Source organism: Centrocercus urophasianus, unplaced genomic scaffold (genome assembly GCF_019232065.1).
Source record: "Centrocercus urophasianus isolate 14NV4802_14NV808 unplaced genomic scaffold, USGS_Curo_1.0 seq_18, whole genome shotgun sequence".
Classification (NCBI taxonomy): Eukaryota; Metazoa; Chordata; class Aves; order Galliformes; family Phasianidae; genus Centrocercus; species Centrocercus urophasianus.
This window is the reverse complement of record NW_024884733.1, coordinates 2,972,247-2,986,446: the sequence shown is the minus strand read 5'-3', so window position 1 is coordinate 2,986,446 and position 14,200 is coordinate 2,972,247. Positions and strand designations below refer to the sequence as shown.

Below are 14,200 nucleotides of genomic sequence, written 5' to 3'. Positions count from 1 at the left end.
CCTTTTGGTAGAATCCCTGCCTACGCCTCTTGGTGTTGCTCAGTGAGGTTTTGCAGTACAATCCTACTCTCTGAGAACGAACTGCAGCGCTTCCTTTCATAGATACGAAGGATTTTCTGGCCACAACTTATACATGAAAAACCTATGGGAACGTGCATCTATCTGTCTGCGTAGCTATATATATACACAGTGGTATGTGGTAATGTTTGGTAATGTTCTCTGGTACTTTTAGCAACTTAAATTTAGCACTTGTATATTACTTATTGGTTTTCAAGGCAATCTACCCTGCACCCACAGCAGATCAGCAGTTCTGTTTGCAGCTCTGGGTGAAAGGCTTAAACGACATTGCCACGGACAATTCCACCAGCAAGAGAGATGTGCAGAACAGCACTGCCAGAGACCTTGTCACTTGCTTGATTTGGGTGAATGACATGAAGATGGATGTGTTCATAAAGAGTCTTTTGGATTTTCCTGGATGTGAGATACAGCCCAGTGTTTGTTAGCTTTCCCTAGCTGCCAAAACAGTCAATTCTAGAATTGCTGAACTTCAGCTACTTGTTGGCTGGAAATCTTTTTATAGAGCACTCAGAAAAAGCCAAGTATTCAGCTCTTCTCTTTCTTTCAGTTTTTAACAGGGCTTTACTCCTGGGGATTATTACTAGGGCTTGCTACTACATAATGATGCACGATCTCTCTAAGTACCTGAGCAGTCTTTTAGCTAAACAGTAAGAAGCTTTACCCTATACAAGCCTGCTGATAATTCCCTTCATTCTCTCTTCTGGTCAGAACTGGTTCAGGTTCTACAGAGGTAGAATCTCTTCCTCAACATTTGAGGCTGAAGTAGGTAAGGCTGTGAAAACTCCAATTTACAGGTATGTGAATATCATATATATATCCATGAAAATTTGGGTGTTTTAGCTTTTTGTTCCCCCTCAAAATAGCATGATTGTGCACAGAGAAAGCAGTTAGGAGTCCTTGTCCTTTTGTGACAGAGGTGTGAATGACAAAATTGAGTTCATCCTGGACTTCCTGGGGTAAGAAAAGGATAATTTTTCTGTGGGGACCATATTTTGTGCTGTTGTCCTTTTGTAGAATGAATTGTTGGTTTTCCATTTGTTTTAGGTTTGATAGAGGTTATGTACTTTATCTTGCAGTCTATCCATAGATTTTTCAGTATACTTTTCCCGTTTTTTTGTAGGATGTTTTGTCTACCAGCACTGCTGAAACCAGCATCACCACCAATTATGTGGTCTATGTCATAGACTTCTACGAGTGAGCCCTGCGAGTGAAATAGCCTTTTGTTTTGTAAATCCTGTCCTTTGGAATGCAAAAAAGGGTTTTCTGACCACACAGAACTGCCTTGTATTCCCACAATCCCAGAGCTGAATTTGAGGACTCTAGCTCACTCAAGACAGATTTGCATTGTCTTTAGCTGCTCAGCAGAGTTACAAACCGCCCTGGCATCTCAGTGGGCTGCTTTTGGTCATCTGCATTCATGCTGGCACCGTTCATGTGAGGTGTCACCGGGTCTCCGTGCAGATTGTAAATACGTAGTGTGCCAAATGGGTGCTCCGAACACACAGCATGCAGGTGATGGAAATTAGGAAGATTGTTGTAGTCTGCTGCAGATCCCGTCTTGCTGTGCATGAGCTGTGAGCAAATTACACACAGGAATCTCACTAATCGCATTAGAATTTGGAGCGTTTTGAGAGAGTTCTGAGCATTTCATTCTGTATATAGCTTGGAGCACTGCTTTATAAATAGTGCTATGTTTGGTTTGCAAACAGATGGCTAAGTAGCCAAAGCTTAGCTAGTCAAGCAGGGATGGTTTGCTTCTTAAAAGCAGTGTGGCTGCAGGGAATAAAGTAAGAGCTGGTTTGGCAGGACTTAAGATGTTGAACATCAGATCTTCTGCTTCGCTCTGTAACAGATAAAAAGTGAAGCTGTTCTCTGCTCACAGTAACATCAGTCTGAGCATCAAAAACTATTTTGCAGCAGCAGAAAAGAGCAGCAGGACATATGCGTGCTGGGTTTTGTTTCCATTTGTGTGACAGAACTCTTGAAAGCAAGGCTGTGCCCTTCAGAATTAAAATAACCATGGAGAGTTCTCCAAGAACTGTTGCATGCTACTTCTGATCTAACTAGGAAAATAAAGTCAGGAAGCACAGACAGGAAATGCAGGAATTCTTGGCTATCTTGGTTCTTTTGCTTTAGAAACATATATGTGTTTATATGCTTTTACCCATAGTAGGAAGTCGAGAGAGTTCATGATCTTATTATTAAGAACTTTCCTGTGAACCTGAAGAATCTCTCAGGAGAAAATGTAATGCTGCTTGAGAACTGAGGCAGAAAAGAGCTTTGGAATGAGAGTAAGGCCCTCAAACATTCCTTCAGATGTTGCAAGCAGCTGGATTTTTCACATAACACGCAATTTTGTCATGAAGGTGGTAAAATCCAGGCAAGACAGATGTTCTTTTCCCTCCACCCCCATTCTGTGGTCAGGAACACTGCTGAACTGCTGCTCAAAAACCTTCCCTGCTGCTGAGGCTTCTGATTCCTCTACTGGCCAAACTGTCTCTCAGTCAGTAGAGCTGTGGAAATCTTTTTGCCAGCTGCAGAAGTCTACACAGCTGTTACTCTCTGGTCCCCCTCATGAAAGCAAGCCCCTTTCTCAGGGAACAGACAGAGCATAGCTGTGTTTGGGTGCTCAACTTCATGCATGTGTTGCATCCACAAATGTGTGTTTGGGCACTCAACTTCTAAAAGCATCAGTTGCTCCAAAACTTTCCTCACATTCTATGATTATTTCAGATTTAGTCTAGTAGATCTCATTCTAGTACAGTGTAGTAATTGTAAGTCAGAATGTTTGACAGTAGGCTACTGATTTTAAGATTATCTTCCTGTAGAAAATACAGAAACAAAATATGCTAAATTCATGGTGCTGGGAAGGAGACTGTGTGTGTTTTGTGGATTTGTGCAGAGAAATATCAACTAAATCTGATACCATCTCAATGTCAAATCTGTTTGAGGTGTCCTGGAAACTTTTCCAGCTGTCTGCTACTCAATGTGATCATTCCTATAAGTTCCTATTTCAACCAGCAAGCTAAGTGTCTGTTGACAATACCATGCCAAAGAGAGATAAATACTTCAGAACTCTCTAACAGGTCCCTGAGATGAGAACTGAGAAGAATGGAAGGCTAGAAGAATGCAGTGAGAAATGATGGAGTGGCTAGGAAGCAATATTTGCTTTGAGAGGCAACAGTTGATGCTGATGGAATGACCCATGTTGGTCATCAGAGAACATGTTCAAAAAATGTGGGCTTTTTGGTTCTCTTCTCATTCCTGACTTAAACTCATATGATACCTGAGCTGTTTTGAACATGCTTTTGTGAAACACCCTCAGGAAACTGGTCGCTTTTTGACTAAACAATAGAACCACCACCTTTGGGTGCTGGGATGGAAACTGAACGCTCACTAAGTGGTACCACTGTTTGCTCACAAGGCTGTGTGTTAATGAAGGTGAGACTGAGTGATTTCCCATGTATAGTGATCACTTACAAACTGCTTTAACTTCTTTCTTGTAAGCTTGTTTCTGTAGTAGCATGCTGACCAAAACAGCAGGGTGTTTTTTGGAGGCATTGTGTGGGTGGCAGTGTCTTCTTGCAGCTGAAGAAATATTTGAATTCCCAGGTGGAGCATCTTTCCTTTAAGAAACTTGAGCCTTCGAACTTAAGGCTTGTTTTGTTACCAATGACTTCTGCTAGCTTCCAGCTTCCTGTTTTCCAGCTGTGGCACTGTTGTGTATTACACAGACACAGTCCAATGCCTAAGGCATTTACAGACCTACTATAAAGCCACTAAAAAGAGGGTTTAGTAGGCTTCTATATAATTACTGCTTTCCACAGTTTGTTAACCTGAGATTTCAATGTTTTGTTGAATAATTAAATCTCCAGTTTCTGAATGTGCGAGTGTCAGTATCCTCCTAAAACAGAAGAAATGGAGGTGGGAGTTAGGCAGTCTGTCCAGTTTCTCCATATGGAAAATGAATAAGATGAAACAGAGAGGAGCATGACATTTATGCTTTGGATTTAAAGCAATGATCACAGACCTGAGCATTCTTTGTAAATGTCACTGAATAAGCATTTCGTAGCAATTTAAAGTAATTTGAAGTATTTGTTTGATGGCTTTTATGGGGAAAAAATATGTAAAGAGACTACAGTGCTTCTGTATAGAAAAGAGACCAGAATTAAAAAAAAAAATCTCTAGGATGTTCAAGTTTAATCATGGAATCATAGAATGGCTTGGATTGGAAAGGACCTCCAGGATCATAAAGCACCAACCTCCCTCCAACACGCAGGGCCACCAACCTCCACATTTCATACCAGCCCAGGCTGCCCAGGGCCCCATCCAACCTGGTCTTGAACACCTCCAGGGATGGACGGGGCATCCACAGCCTCTCTGGGCAGCTGTTCCAGCACCTCACCACTCTCATAGAGTAGTGACATCCAACCTCAGTCTTCCCTCCTTAATCTTCCCCTTAATGACTTTGTGACTTAAATGTTAATTCTCTTACTTTTCTTATAATAAATGCTTTTCTTTAGAATTTTTAGACCAACAGATACTAAAAAATGCATTTGATAATGGCTAAGGAGTCCATTATATATTTGGTTTCCCATTTTACTGCTGACACAATAGATGTAAGTTGTCTAATTACACTGAAGTTTCCCAAAGTATATGATGGCTCAGTCTGTAGAGTATGCAAACAGTATGTTAGCAATTTTCATTTGTTTCTTACGAGTTTCTGAAGATCACTTTTGAATAGGTTTTCTTTGGTATGCAGACTTGAGAGAGGGAAAGAGAACAGAAGGGAGCACAGAATTGTGAAGTGGAGTGTGATGATGGTGATCAAATCTCCACATGGAGATGGACCTAATCTGCAATCTCCATAACTTAGTTAAGGAAATCCAGGGGGCTCTTCCATCTGCAAAGGAAACAGCCACTGCTGCCGGTGGTTTCATAGCTTAAAGGTTGAACTCGAGTGAAAATGTTTGGATTACGGAGGGAGAGAAAGGAAGACAAATGCTGTGTATAACCTCATGGAAGGAAGACTTTATGTTGTTCTCTTTCTGATGAACAGAGGGTTTTGTAGTTTACCAACTGTACTGTTAGCTACAGATGACTGTCATGGGGCTGCTTTGGTTTTGTGAGGCAGAAATTGGGTTAGATGAATTTGATCAAATTTAGAGACTTAAAACACCTGCAATTAATAGTGTAAAAAAGGTTTGTACAGAAGCAAACTAAAAAGAAAAGGAAAAATATGTAAGTGAATCAAATAGTGATTAGCTTATGGAAGAGGTAATAAAACATCCATGAGTATAAATATGTCTGTATTCTTAGTTAGAATAATGCTTATTCTCAGAAAATCAGATAAGCATTATTGCCAACACTGCACTTAAACATAGATGAGGTTCTATATTAATTCAGTCATTAAAATTTTGAATTTCTTATGTAAAGATTGCTTGGATAATTGTCTTTGATGGTAAGAGATCTTGTAGAGCTTCATGCCCTGGATTCCAGCAGTGAGCTGACATCTCTTGGAAGAATCCTACCAGCCTTCCCATTGAACCACTTGGCAAGATGATGACAACAGGATGTAATTTTAGTAAGTTTAATGGCTTTGTTCCTCTGAGCTCTTGAGCCTCTAGAAGAGCAATATACAAAAGAAAAAGCAGTACATCCAGATGAGCAATAAATGCTACAACTGGAAATAAAAACCTGAATATTGATGAGATCAGAAAATAAATAACTTTTTGTATAGGGAATAAAGTAGTTGTGAACTGAAAGGGTGAGTGGAGTGACTGAAACAGACCAGTAGAAGCTGAATATTTATGAAGCAAGAGTGGGACTACAAATACTAAGTGCAGTGGTAAGGTAGAGATAGAGGGATAGGAATTTTGAGACCTGTAGAGATAGAGGGATAGGAATTTTGAGACCTAGACAGGACAAACAATGAATTCACACATTTTATTTTGACAGAAGACCTGTTGCTTTTAACTGTGATGGCTGCGGGGTCATTTTCACCCAAAGAAGATGGTGGAAAGACCTAGAGATGGTTGGAAGAAGATAGACAAAGTATGCAGCAAGTGAAAAAGCAGAGAAACACCACACTTGTGAACACCAAGAATTTAGCATGGCTTAAGAACGGTTTAGGTAGAAAAGGTGCAGCTGAAGGGTATGTATTCAATCTGTCTGCCCAGAAAGTGAGATTCTATTTGGACATAGTGATTTAATGAGGGTGATTTTCATTCAGGGATGAGAAATAAACAGGATAATCTGAGATGAACACACAGGCAACGAAGTGTGCCTTAAAGAGCTTCTACTTTTACAGCTATGTTGAAAAATGTTTTATGTTTTAAAGCTATGGTGAAATTACAGTGCTGCCTCATTCTCATTATTGTCTACCAGACAAAAACAGACAAGCTGTGATGGCTGAGATGCAATACAGGGAGGTTTTGGAGGCTGAGGCTAGGCCAGAAGGATTGAAAATATGTTGATTGATTGTCCTTAGAGAGTAACCTCCCTGGTTTACTGTTCTTCACTTGCTGCATCCCCAAAATGTCCTCTCTAAGTGCTGTGTTTCCTGGCTCCTTGGTATTAGCCTTAGGGAATCTGTGTGTTGTAAACATTGTGCTGTGTGTCTTATGATTTTTTGCATTTGTGCCACAGCAGAGATGTGCAGTAATGTTTTATTCAATTACTCAGTTTTCTAAAAGTGCCATTTTAAAACTGTTTCTTAAAGATGACCAGGTTCTGAATTTGCTGCAGCTCCCTGCAGCCCGAGGAGCCTGCTTATTTAACTGACATGGCTGGCTGAATTCAGCAGATGCTTGTCTCTCTTAAAAAAAAACAAACCAAACCAAACAAACAAACAAACCATTCCTTTAATATTATTTCTCTCTTTACACTGCTAGAATCATTATTGCGTTTATCCTTAACCTTTTTTTTTTTCCTTTGGGCAAGATGACATGAAACCAAGCCACCAGAGAATCTGGGGAAGTTCATAACAAACGAAGTAATGAAAACATTCTGACCTCCCCCAAACGATCTGTCTCCAAAACAAATGACAGGAAACACACTGTGGTACAGCACATTCTGGGCAAACCTCTCGCTTCTTGTTTTTGAAGAGCTTGGGAGAGAAAAATACTTCTTTGTAGTAGTATTTTTCAGCTTTTTGCTACCCATGAATTAATTGGAAACTGAATGTAGAGCTGAAATGCTCTGAGTGCAGAGGTTATTTAAGAGTAGATGCCCATCTGCCAGCTGATTGAATCAGAAAACGCATTGATCCGGGATCCTAAACAACTGCTGTGCTGTCCTACATGACCTGTGGATGCTAGCCAGCCTTCTGCTCTCTGTCAACAGAATGTTTGATGACTCAACCATTTAACAGCACTGGACCAGATAATCATCTGGATGTTGTAATATCCTTGCTTGCTTTTGAGGTCTACCCCAATGTCTGCTATCACAAGGAGAAAAGGAGAATTCGTACTGCTGAGGGGCATTACGTGCTCAGCCACACATCACCTGTCAGCAGACAGGACAGGAAGTGTCAGCCGCCTTTCTTCATGGTTGGACAATCTTGGTTTGATGCTTGGGATTTCCACAGGTGTAATTCAGAACTGTGGTGAGGCTTCACTTCTGTCCCAGCTTAGCCAGAACTTCAGTTTGCTTCTGTCGTCTGTGTAAAGTGAGCCTTCTAAATAGGCCACAAGACTTTTGAACTCAAAATACTGTGCTTTGTTAAATCCAAGTACACATGGAATCTAAAAGCGATTAAGGTGTTGGCTTAAGAGTGAGTAGGTGAGACTGGGGTGAAGGAATGATTTATTCGCAGCTCTCTTACTACCCACTGCATACAGAGAGCTCCTCTTTGAGGCTTGAATGTCTTGTTTTCTGCTATATTTGGCAGTCTCTGATCTGCAAGTTCATTGCTGTTTGTTATGGCCATTCTGCTGTGATTTCCATTCTGGAAGCTTCTCTCTTCTGAGCATGCATAGCAGCTTCTAGCACAGGATCAAATCTCTTTCCTGAAGACAAAAGTAATAGATTGTGCCCCCCCCGCTGATGTGTGAAAGGAGGAGGGAGGCTGCAAACCCTAAGTACTACTCTTCATGTCCTCTTTAAAATGAATGGCAGCAGCCCACGCAGCCAGCGCTGCTGTCTGTGGCTCAGTTGGATGGCTTGTTATTGTCAGAGTGCTCATTTCAAGTCCAAACTTAAGGCCTTGTTTCTACAAAATGGCAAAGTGGGCATCTTTGCATGGACATGTGGCAGCATTCAGATGTGCACATGTGAGACCCTCTTATCATGACTGCCCCAGCAATGCCAGAGGCAGGAAGATAACTCAGCACTGCCTTGGTCCTTTTTAGACTGACAAAAGATGAGATGGCTGTTGCAAAATGTCAGCTGCTTTCACCTTTCATAACTGTTTATACCTTTTAACAGCAAGTAGCTTTGAGCAGCTTTTTTTGTTTGCACTAATCAGTGCTGAATCCCTGTAAACAGCTGCCTGGTGTTTCAATTTGTTTGCATGCACATCATATCTAGATTTTGGTGTGTGCTTTCTTGTTTAGTTTTTGCTTTCCTACATAGCATACATCTTATGAAAGACATCTGAATGTCTCTTTTAAAAGTATTTTTAATTTCCCAATTATTTTTAATTTCCCAAAATGAAGGTGAAGAGTTGCTGGAGTTCAGTTCACTGCTATGCTGAGGGCAGCCTGTAGTTTCTGAAATGCTGAGGTGCTGCATGCTTTTCGTTTACACCGTTTTGTATCTTGCTGTTTTGACACGAAGGATTAAGTGTTAGTGTTACCTAAGTATGCTAAATCTGCAAATCTAAGCAGGAGGATAGCTGATGTTTTAACAATATCATGTTGTAGGGAGCTGGCAAATTTTCCTCCTGAATTTCACGTCCCTCTCGTAACAAATCTAACAGATGAGAATGTAGAGTACTGGATCAGTATGTTCTGCACACGATGGAAGACCAATCGCCAGAGTGTCTTCCATAACAGGTTATCTCCTGGAAGCTGCGATACATCTGATGTCATTCTTTCTGCTCTAGGATCAAACTGAGAGTGCCCCGCACTGGCTGCCTGTGTGTGCTGTGACGGAGATGTTCACTGTGGGAGCAGCTAAAAACCTGGAGATCACTTGGCAGCTGGACCCAGCAGATGAGCAAATGTGGCATGTGATCTATCAGATCCCCAGGCCGCCAGCAGCGGGCATCAACCTCATGGCTACCAATGGAAGGTGAGCTTGACGCTCTGGGGTGGGGGGCACTCAGCACCTCTGCCCCCAGGGACACCAATCCCCCAGACAGCAGCTTTGAGCTGTCAGCTCCCAGCTCACAGAGGCTGCAGAAGCCCAGAGCTAAAATCAGTGGGAGAGGTTTTTTCCAATGCGGAAAAGGAGCTTCAGGCTTTTGTCTGAGCATATGTGAAACTGTTGTATTCAGAGTCTGCTGTAGACAAATCACTGCCTGTTTCCACAGGAAGTATGAATGGCTCTCAGTAATAAAAGCTGTCATCGCCCATTCCAAAACACAATGACTATAAAAGAAAAGATAATCTAGATTTATTTTGGGCAAACCTCTTCATCAGTGTCTCTGGAAATAAAACAAAACTCTTGGCTGTGCTGACACCCCTCTATTGCCCCTTGTTTACACATCTTATGAGGCAAAGGAAAATGAACACACCTGTGAGCTGTTGCTAGTTTAGGAATGAAATGAAGGACAGCTTGCTCCTCCCTGGAGACATTCAAAGCCAGGCTGGATGGGGCTGTGAGCAGCCTGGTCTGGTGGGAGGTGTCCCTGCCTATAGCAGGGGGTTGGAACTAGAAGGTCTCTTCCAACCCAAACCATTCTAAGATTATATGATTCTAAGTCTTTCCATTTTGACAAAAGAACTTGTTTCTTTCCTGAATTGCTTTCTTGCTGTTACCAGTCTGTTTGCCATTTCAGTTACCTAGCACAAATGCAGCTCTGTAAAATATTGTGCTTTAGGGGATTTACTGCAAGTTGTGTGATTTCTTTTTTTTTTTTTTTTTCCTTAATAAAGAATTTGGTTTTCAAGTTTTATGGCCTGTACCTAAATTGTATTTAGATTTTGAAGCCATCTATTGTTAGCTTTGGTTGTAGGAGGTATAAGACATTCTGAAGGAATCTCGTCTAAAACCATTCTCTGCCAAACAAATTTCAAATTACAGAGCTTGGACTCAGTGGGGATTTTTCTTTGTTGTCTAATAAGCTGTGCAAATAGGCCCTGCTGCACTGGTTTTCTGTCTATGCCAAGCAGTACTTCGTTGCTTTGCAGCCACCCACCGTCCTGGTGCATGCTGCGTTGCACTTCACAGCGCAGCAGCTGACAAGCTCTTTCGCTGATTCAGATGGTGTGGGAACACGGGATACCTTTTTCAAGACTGGTGTGATGCTGCTTGTGCCCAGCAAACCTCAAGTGAACTCAGAATTGTGAAGCGTGCCCTTTATCTGAGGCAGTGTTCATTTACATTCTCATTCTGAAATAGTCACACTTCATTATTCCAAAAACACGTGAAAAAGATTTTTTTTTCATTAGGATTCTTTGGATCTGTAGCCTGTGCATTCCAACTGGAGTGCTTATTCGGAACCAGTAATTCGCTGGATTTACGGGGATGTGGGGGGTATTTCAGTGTTTGAGAAACATCTAAAGCAAGTCCAGCATTTTTTGTATTTCTTATTAAGACTTCTTAAAAACTATGTGAAGTTGAAGCACTGTTTTCCTTTAATCAAAACTGTTAAAAGCCAAATAAGACATGGAGCTTAGATGTGTTGCTGTGAATTGCAAACGTCTTTGATGTCGTCGTGTTTTAGTGTTCATCTCTGAACATAAGTCTTACATTAATTTGGAATGTAGATCTTCTGCACTGTGTGGTGTGCTGAACTCCCCAGCCCTGTCTGTTGATGTAGACAAGTGTGTAGGCTGAAGAATGGTTGCTCATGGCTATCACTACTGCTGATGCCCAGCCTGGGGACTGGAACAGCCTTCCAAGAAACCAGAAGAGATGGACATTGAGAGATGTACTGTAACATTAGCCACTTTCTCTTTTCACAGCTATATTTATTGTATCCAGACAAAACTTGCTTCTCTTGGTTTGTCCATCAAACTTTGTCTTATTCCAGTTGGCATTATCACAAGTCTGGAAACCTGAAGCAGATGCACAATGTTCTTAAAGAGAAATAAACTTAGTAATTTCAGTATCAAGTTAACAGGTCTTAAAAATGATCTAATATCTGTTAAAGCTTTCAAATTTTCTCCGTAGCTGTTACTGATCTTCAGAAGAAGTCAGCATTTAAACAAGAGGCAGGAGATGAATGCAAGGTGAGCACAGAACAGCTGTGCAGAGCTAACTCAAGTGATGGCAAATACGTTTTTTTATTTTTGATACTCTGGCTGAACACAGTCCTGTGAACAGCAAAAGATATGCAGCCATGCTTTCTATTGTGATGAAGGAATTTCAGATCGGGTTTCAAGATCGCAAAAAAAAATCATGAATTTTTTTATTTTCAGCAGCTCCATTTTCAGTTGGCATAAATACATGATCTGTGAATCTTAAAGTGGAATGTATAGAGTTGCAATGCAGAATGTGATCGTGTCTTTTTACCAAGCTTGTGTAGGAGAGAAACATCCCTCTCTTCACAGCCACACTTTGTTTGTGTCATCACTTTTTGGCAATGCATCCACTTGTGAACAACTGTAATCAAAATTGAAGACAAGAAGAGTAAGATTTCATCAGAAATCTCTGATGAGCATTCTGGTTAACTTTGTTATATCTTTTATGAGGGCTGCTTTGAAAGTAATGTCTCCTGTGGTACTACTTTGACCCATGACATCAGAAGCAGATGGTGGTGGTATGGCAATAGAGATTGAACCTTCTGCCAGTATCCCAGTATGTGTTGTTGCTGTGTGACAGATGGCAGCAGAGGGGCAGCCTGACACAGTGGCATCTGACGTGGAGGTGCAGATGAAGGAAAGATGTACCATTGAATTCCTCCACGCAAAAAAAAAAAAAAGGCATTTGTTGATAGTTGGTGAATGTTTATGGAGACCAAAGAGTGGATGTGAGCACAGTGAGGGGTGTGTGGTGCATTTCAACAGTGGCGACAGTGACAGGTGACAGTGGGTCACCTCTGCTGGTGTAGATTGTTACAAGCATGGCATGCAGGCTGTTGTTCATCACTGGTGATAATGCATGGCTAATGTTGCTGATTGTTGAAAAAGTGTTGAAAAATGGCTGCCTGGAAGTACTTCCTGCATTCAAAGGCCATTGACAGTATTGGTTATGTGCAACAAAAAGGCAGGCAGCGCTGGCACACGCTAACTCTGAGATCGCCTTGTTCAAACTCCTCCTTTTTAAAGAAAAAAAGTCAAAAAAGGTAAAGTAAAAGATAAATTCAGAACCACCTTTTGCCAGATATGAGACCATACAACATGTAACCTGAACAAGGGTATACGTGCAAGTGAATGCATGCATTTAGATCCATGCTCACAGGCTTTGTATTGGTGAGGTGCGATTTACTGAAGCGTGAGTTGAAAGTTTGTTGCTGCAAATTTCTGATTCAACCTTTCCCCTTACGGCAGTGCCACGTACAGTGCTGATGTTGACACTTTTGAGAAACAGGAAAAATCACAACAAGAGACTTCGAGGGGAGAGGGCCCACTTACTGTAGAGGCCATTGTTGACTGATTTTGTGCTGAATTAAGGTATGTTTGGTTAAACTGATTTTTCACTGAATTCCTGTTGTACTGCATTCCAGTTGCACGGCATTTTTCCCTTGGTAGTAACTGATGAACTATACTCTGCTGCTTATTTTCACACTGAAAGCTTTTAATCCAAGTAAACTTTTTCTTTCCTAGCCTTGACTAAGGATCACTGGTGAGGACTGCATTAGAGCTGCAGTTCATAAAGATGGATGTAAATTATAACAGACTGCAATGGTAAGATCTAATCATAAGGTCTCCATTAACCTGGATGTAAGATGATAGCCATGTATTCTCCTAGGAAAATGATCTTGTGGCCTCGCTCAAGTTACCAAGTTGCTGAGGTGGAGAACCCACAGGAAAATCTCTCATCTATATGGAAAAAAACGAGCACCACTTCATAGATCTGAGCATACAAAAAAAAGAAAAATAAAAAATAAATTAAATTTTCATATTTCAGCACAATTTAAAAATTGCCTGCACCATCGTTTTCCTTAGCTGTTTGCAAAGGCTACTGACTCTTTTCAGATTCCAGGACTGCATTTTGGAAGAAGAATTCCAAGATTTCCTCCCACTCTTCTATCTGAAAAACAACGACAACAAAAAAACATTCATAAAGGCTATGCTGGAACATAGATGAAGAATTGCAGTTTTTCCCAAGAACAACTGAGCTCCTGACCCATAGTCAGTGGCTGCTGTGTAATTACCCATCATTCCTCTTTCCTTTTCCTAAAGGAATTGATTACTCAGTGTAGACAACTTTTGTGTTTTTGTTTTGTTTTGGCAGTGGGGTAAGGAGAGTAAGAGTTGTCCCAACTGCGTCAGCACTCTTTCCAATGACAGAAATTGAAAGAAACACACTGCAAGAAGGAAATTCTCAGCCATCATGAGCTTAAAGAATAACTACATGTTTGGTCATGTAGCTCCATGCCAACCAATGCTGTGAGGGTAATTGTTGCCCCCAAATTCACAGCTAGAGATGGAGAACAAAAAGCTGAAAGTCCAGTACTGCCTATGTAAAAAGAATACACAGCAGTACCTAGGAGTTTAAGGAGGCTTCAACAGAAGAGTAAAAGATAGCAATAATGGAAATGCTAAGTCGTGGCATGAAGCAGTAATTGAGTACCTGGTGGGAAGGCAGGGCCAACTCAAGGGAGCTCAGGTGTATGCAATGAACCTGAATGACCAGAAGGGATGGAGCCAGGATCCACCCCTTTTCTGACCTCATTTAAGGGTAGGCAGTGGAGGTGGGGGCATCTTGCTGGAGATTGCTATCTAACTGAGGCCTTCTGAAGGTAAGCAGCTTCTTTTTTTTTTTTTTTTTTTTTTTTTTTTTTTTTTTTTTTTTTTTTTTTCCCCCCCCCCTCTCTCCCAGTAGTTTAGATATAGGGTAAAGATGAAGT

General features: G+C 41.1%; 1 long non-coding RNA gene across 4 annotated transcripts; it reads left to right on the top strand.

Annotated features, from left to right (window-relative positions):
- Positions 1-4,448: 4,448 nt before the first annotated feature.
- On the top strand, positions 4,449-14,076 carry LOC122160707. Of its 4 annotated transcripts, none has more exons than XR_006168942.1 (6): positions 4,449-5,662; positions 6,037-6,232; positions 7,423-7,860; positions 9,125-9,312; positions 12,678-12,800; positions 12,954-14,076. It is a non-coding gene; the product is annotated as an uncharacterized LOC122160707 (long non-coding RNA). The 4 variants fall into 4 exon arrangements; XR_006168940.1 differs by having other exon boundaries at positions 7,021-7,860; XR_006168941.1 differs by having other exon boundaries at positions 6,037-7,684.
- The last annotated feature ends 124 nt before the right edge of the window (positions 14,077-14,200 follow it).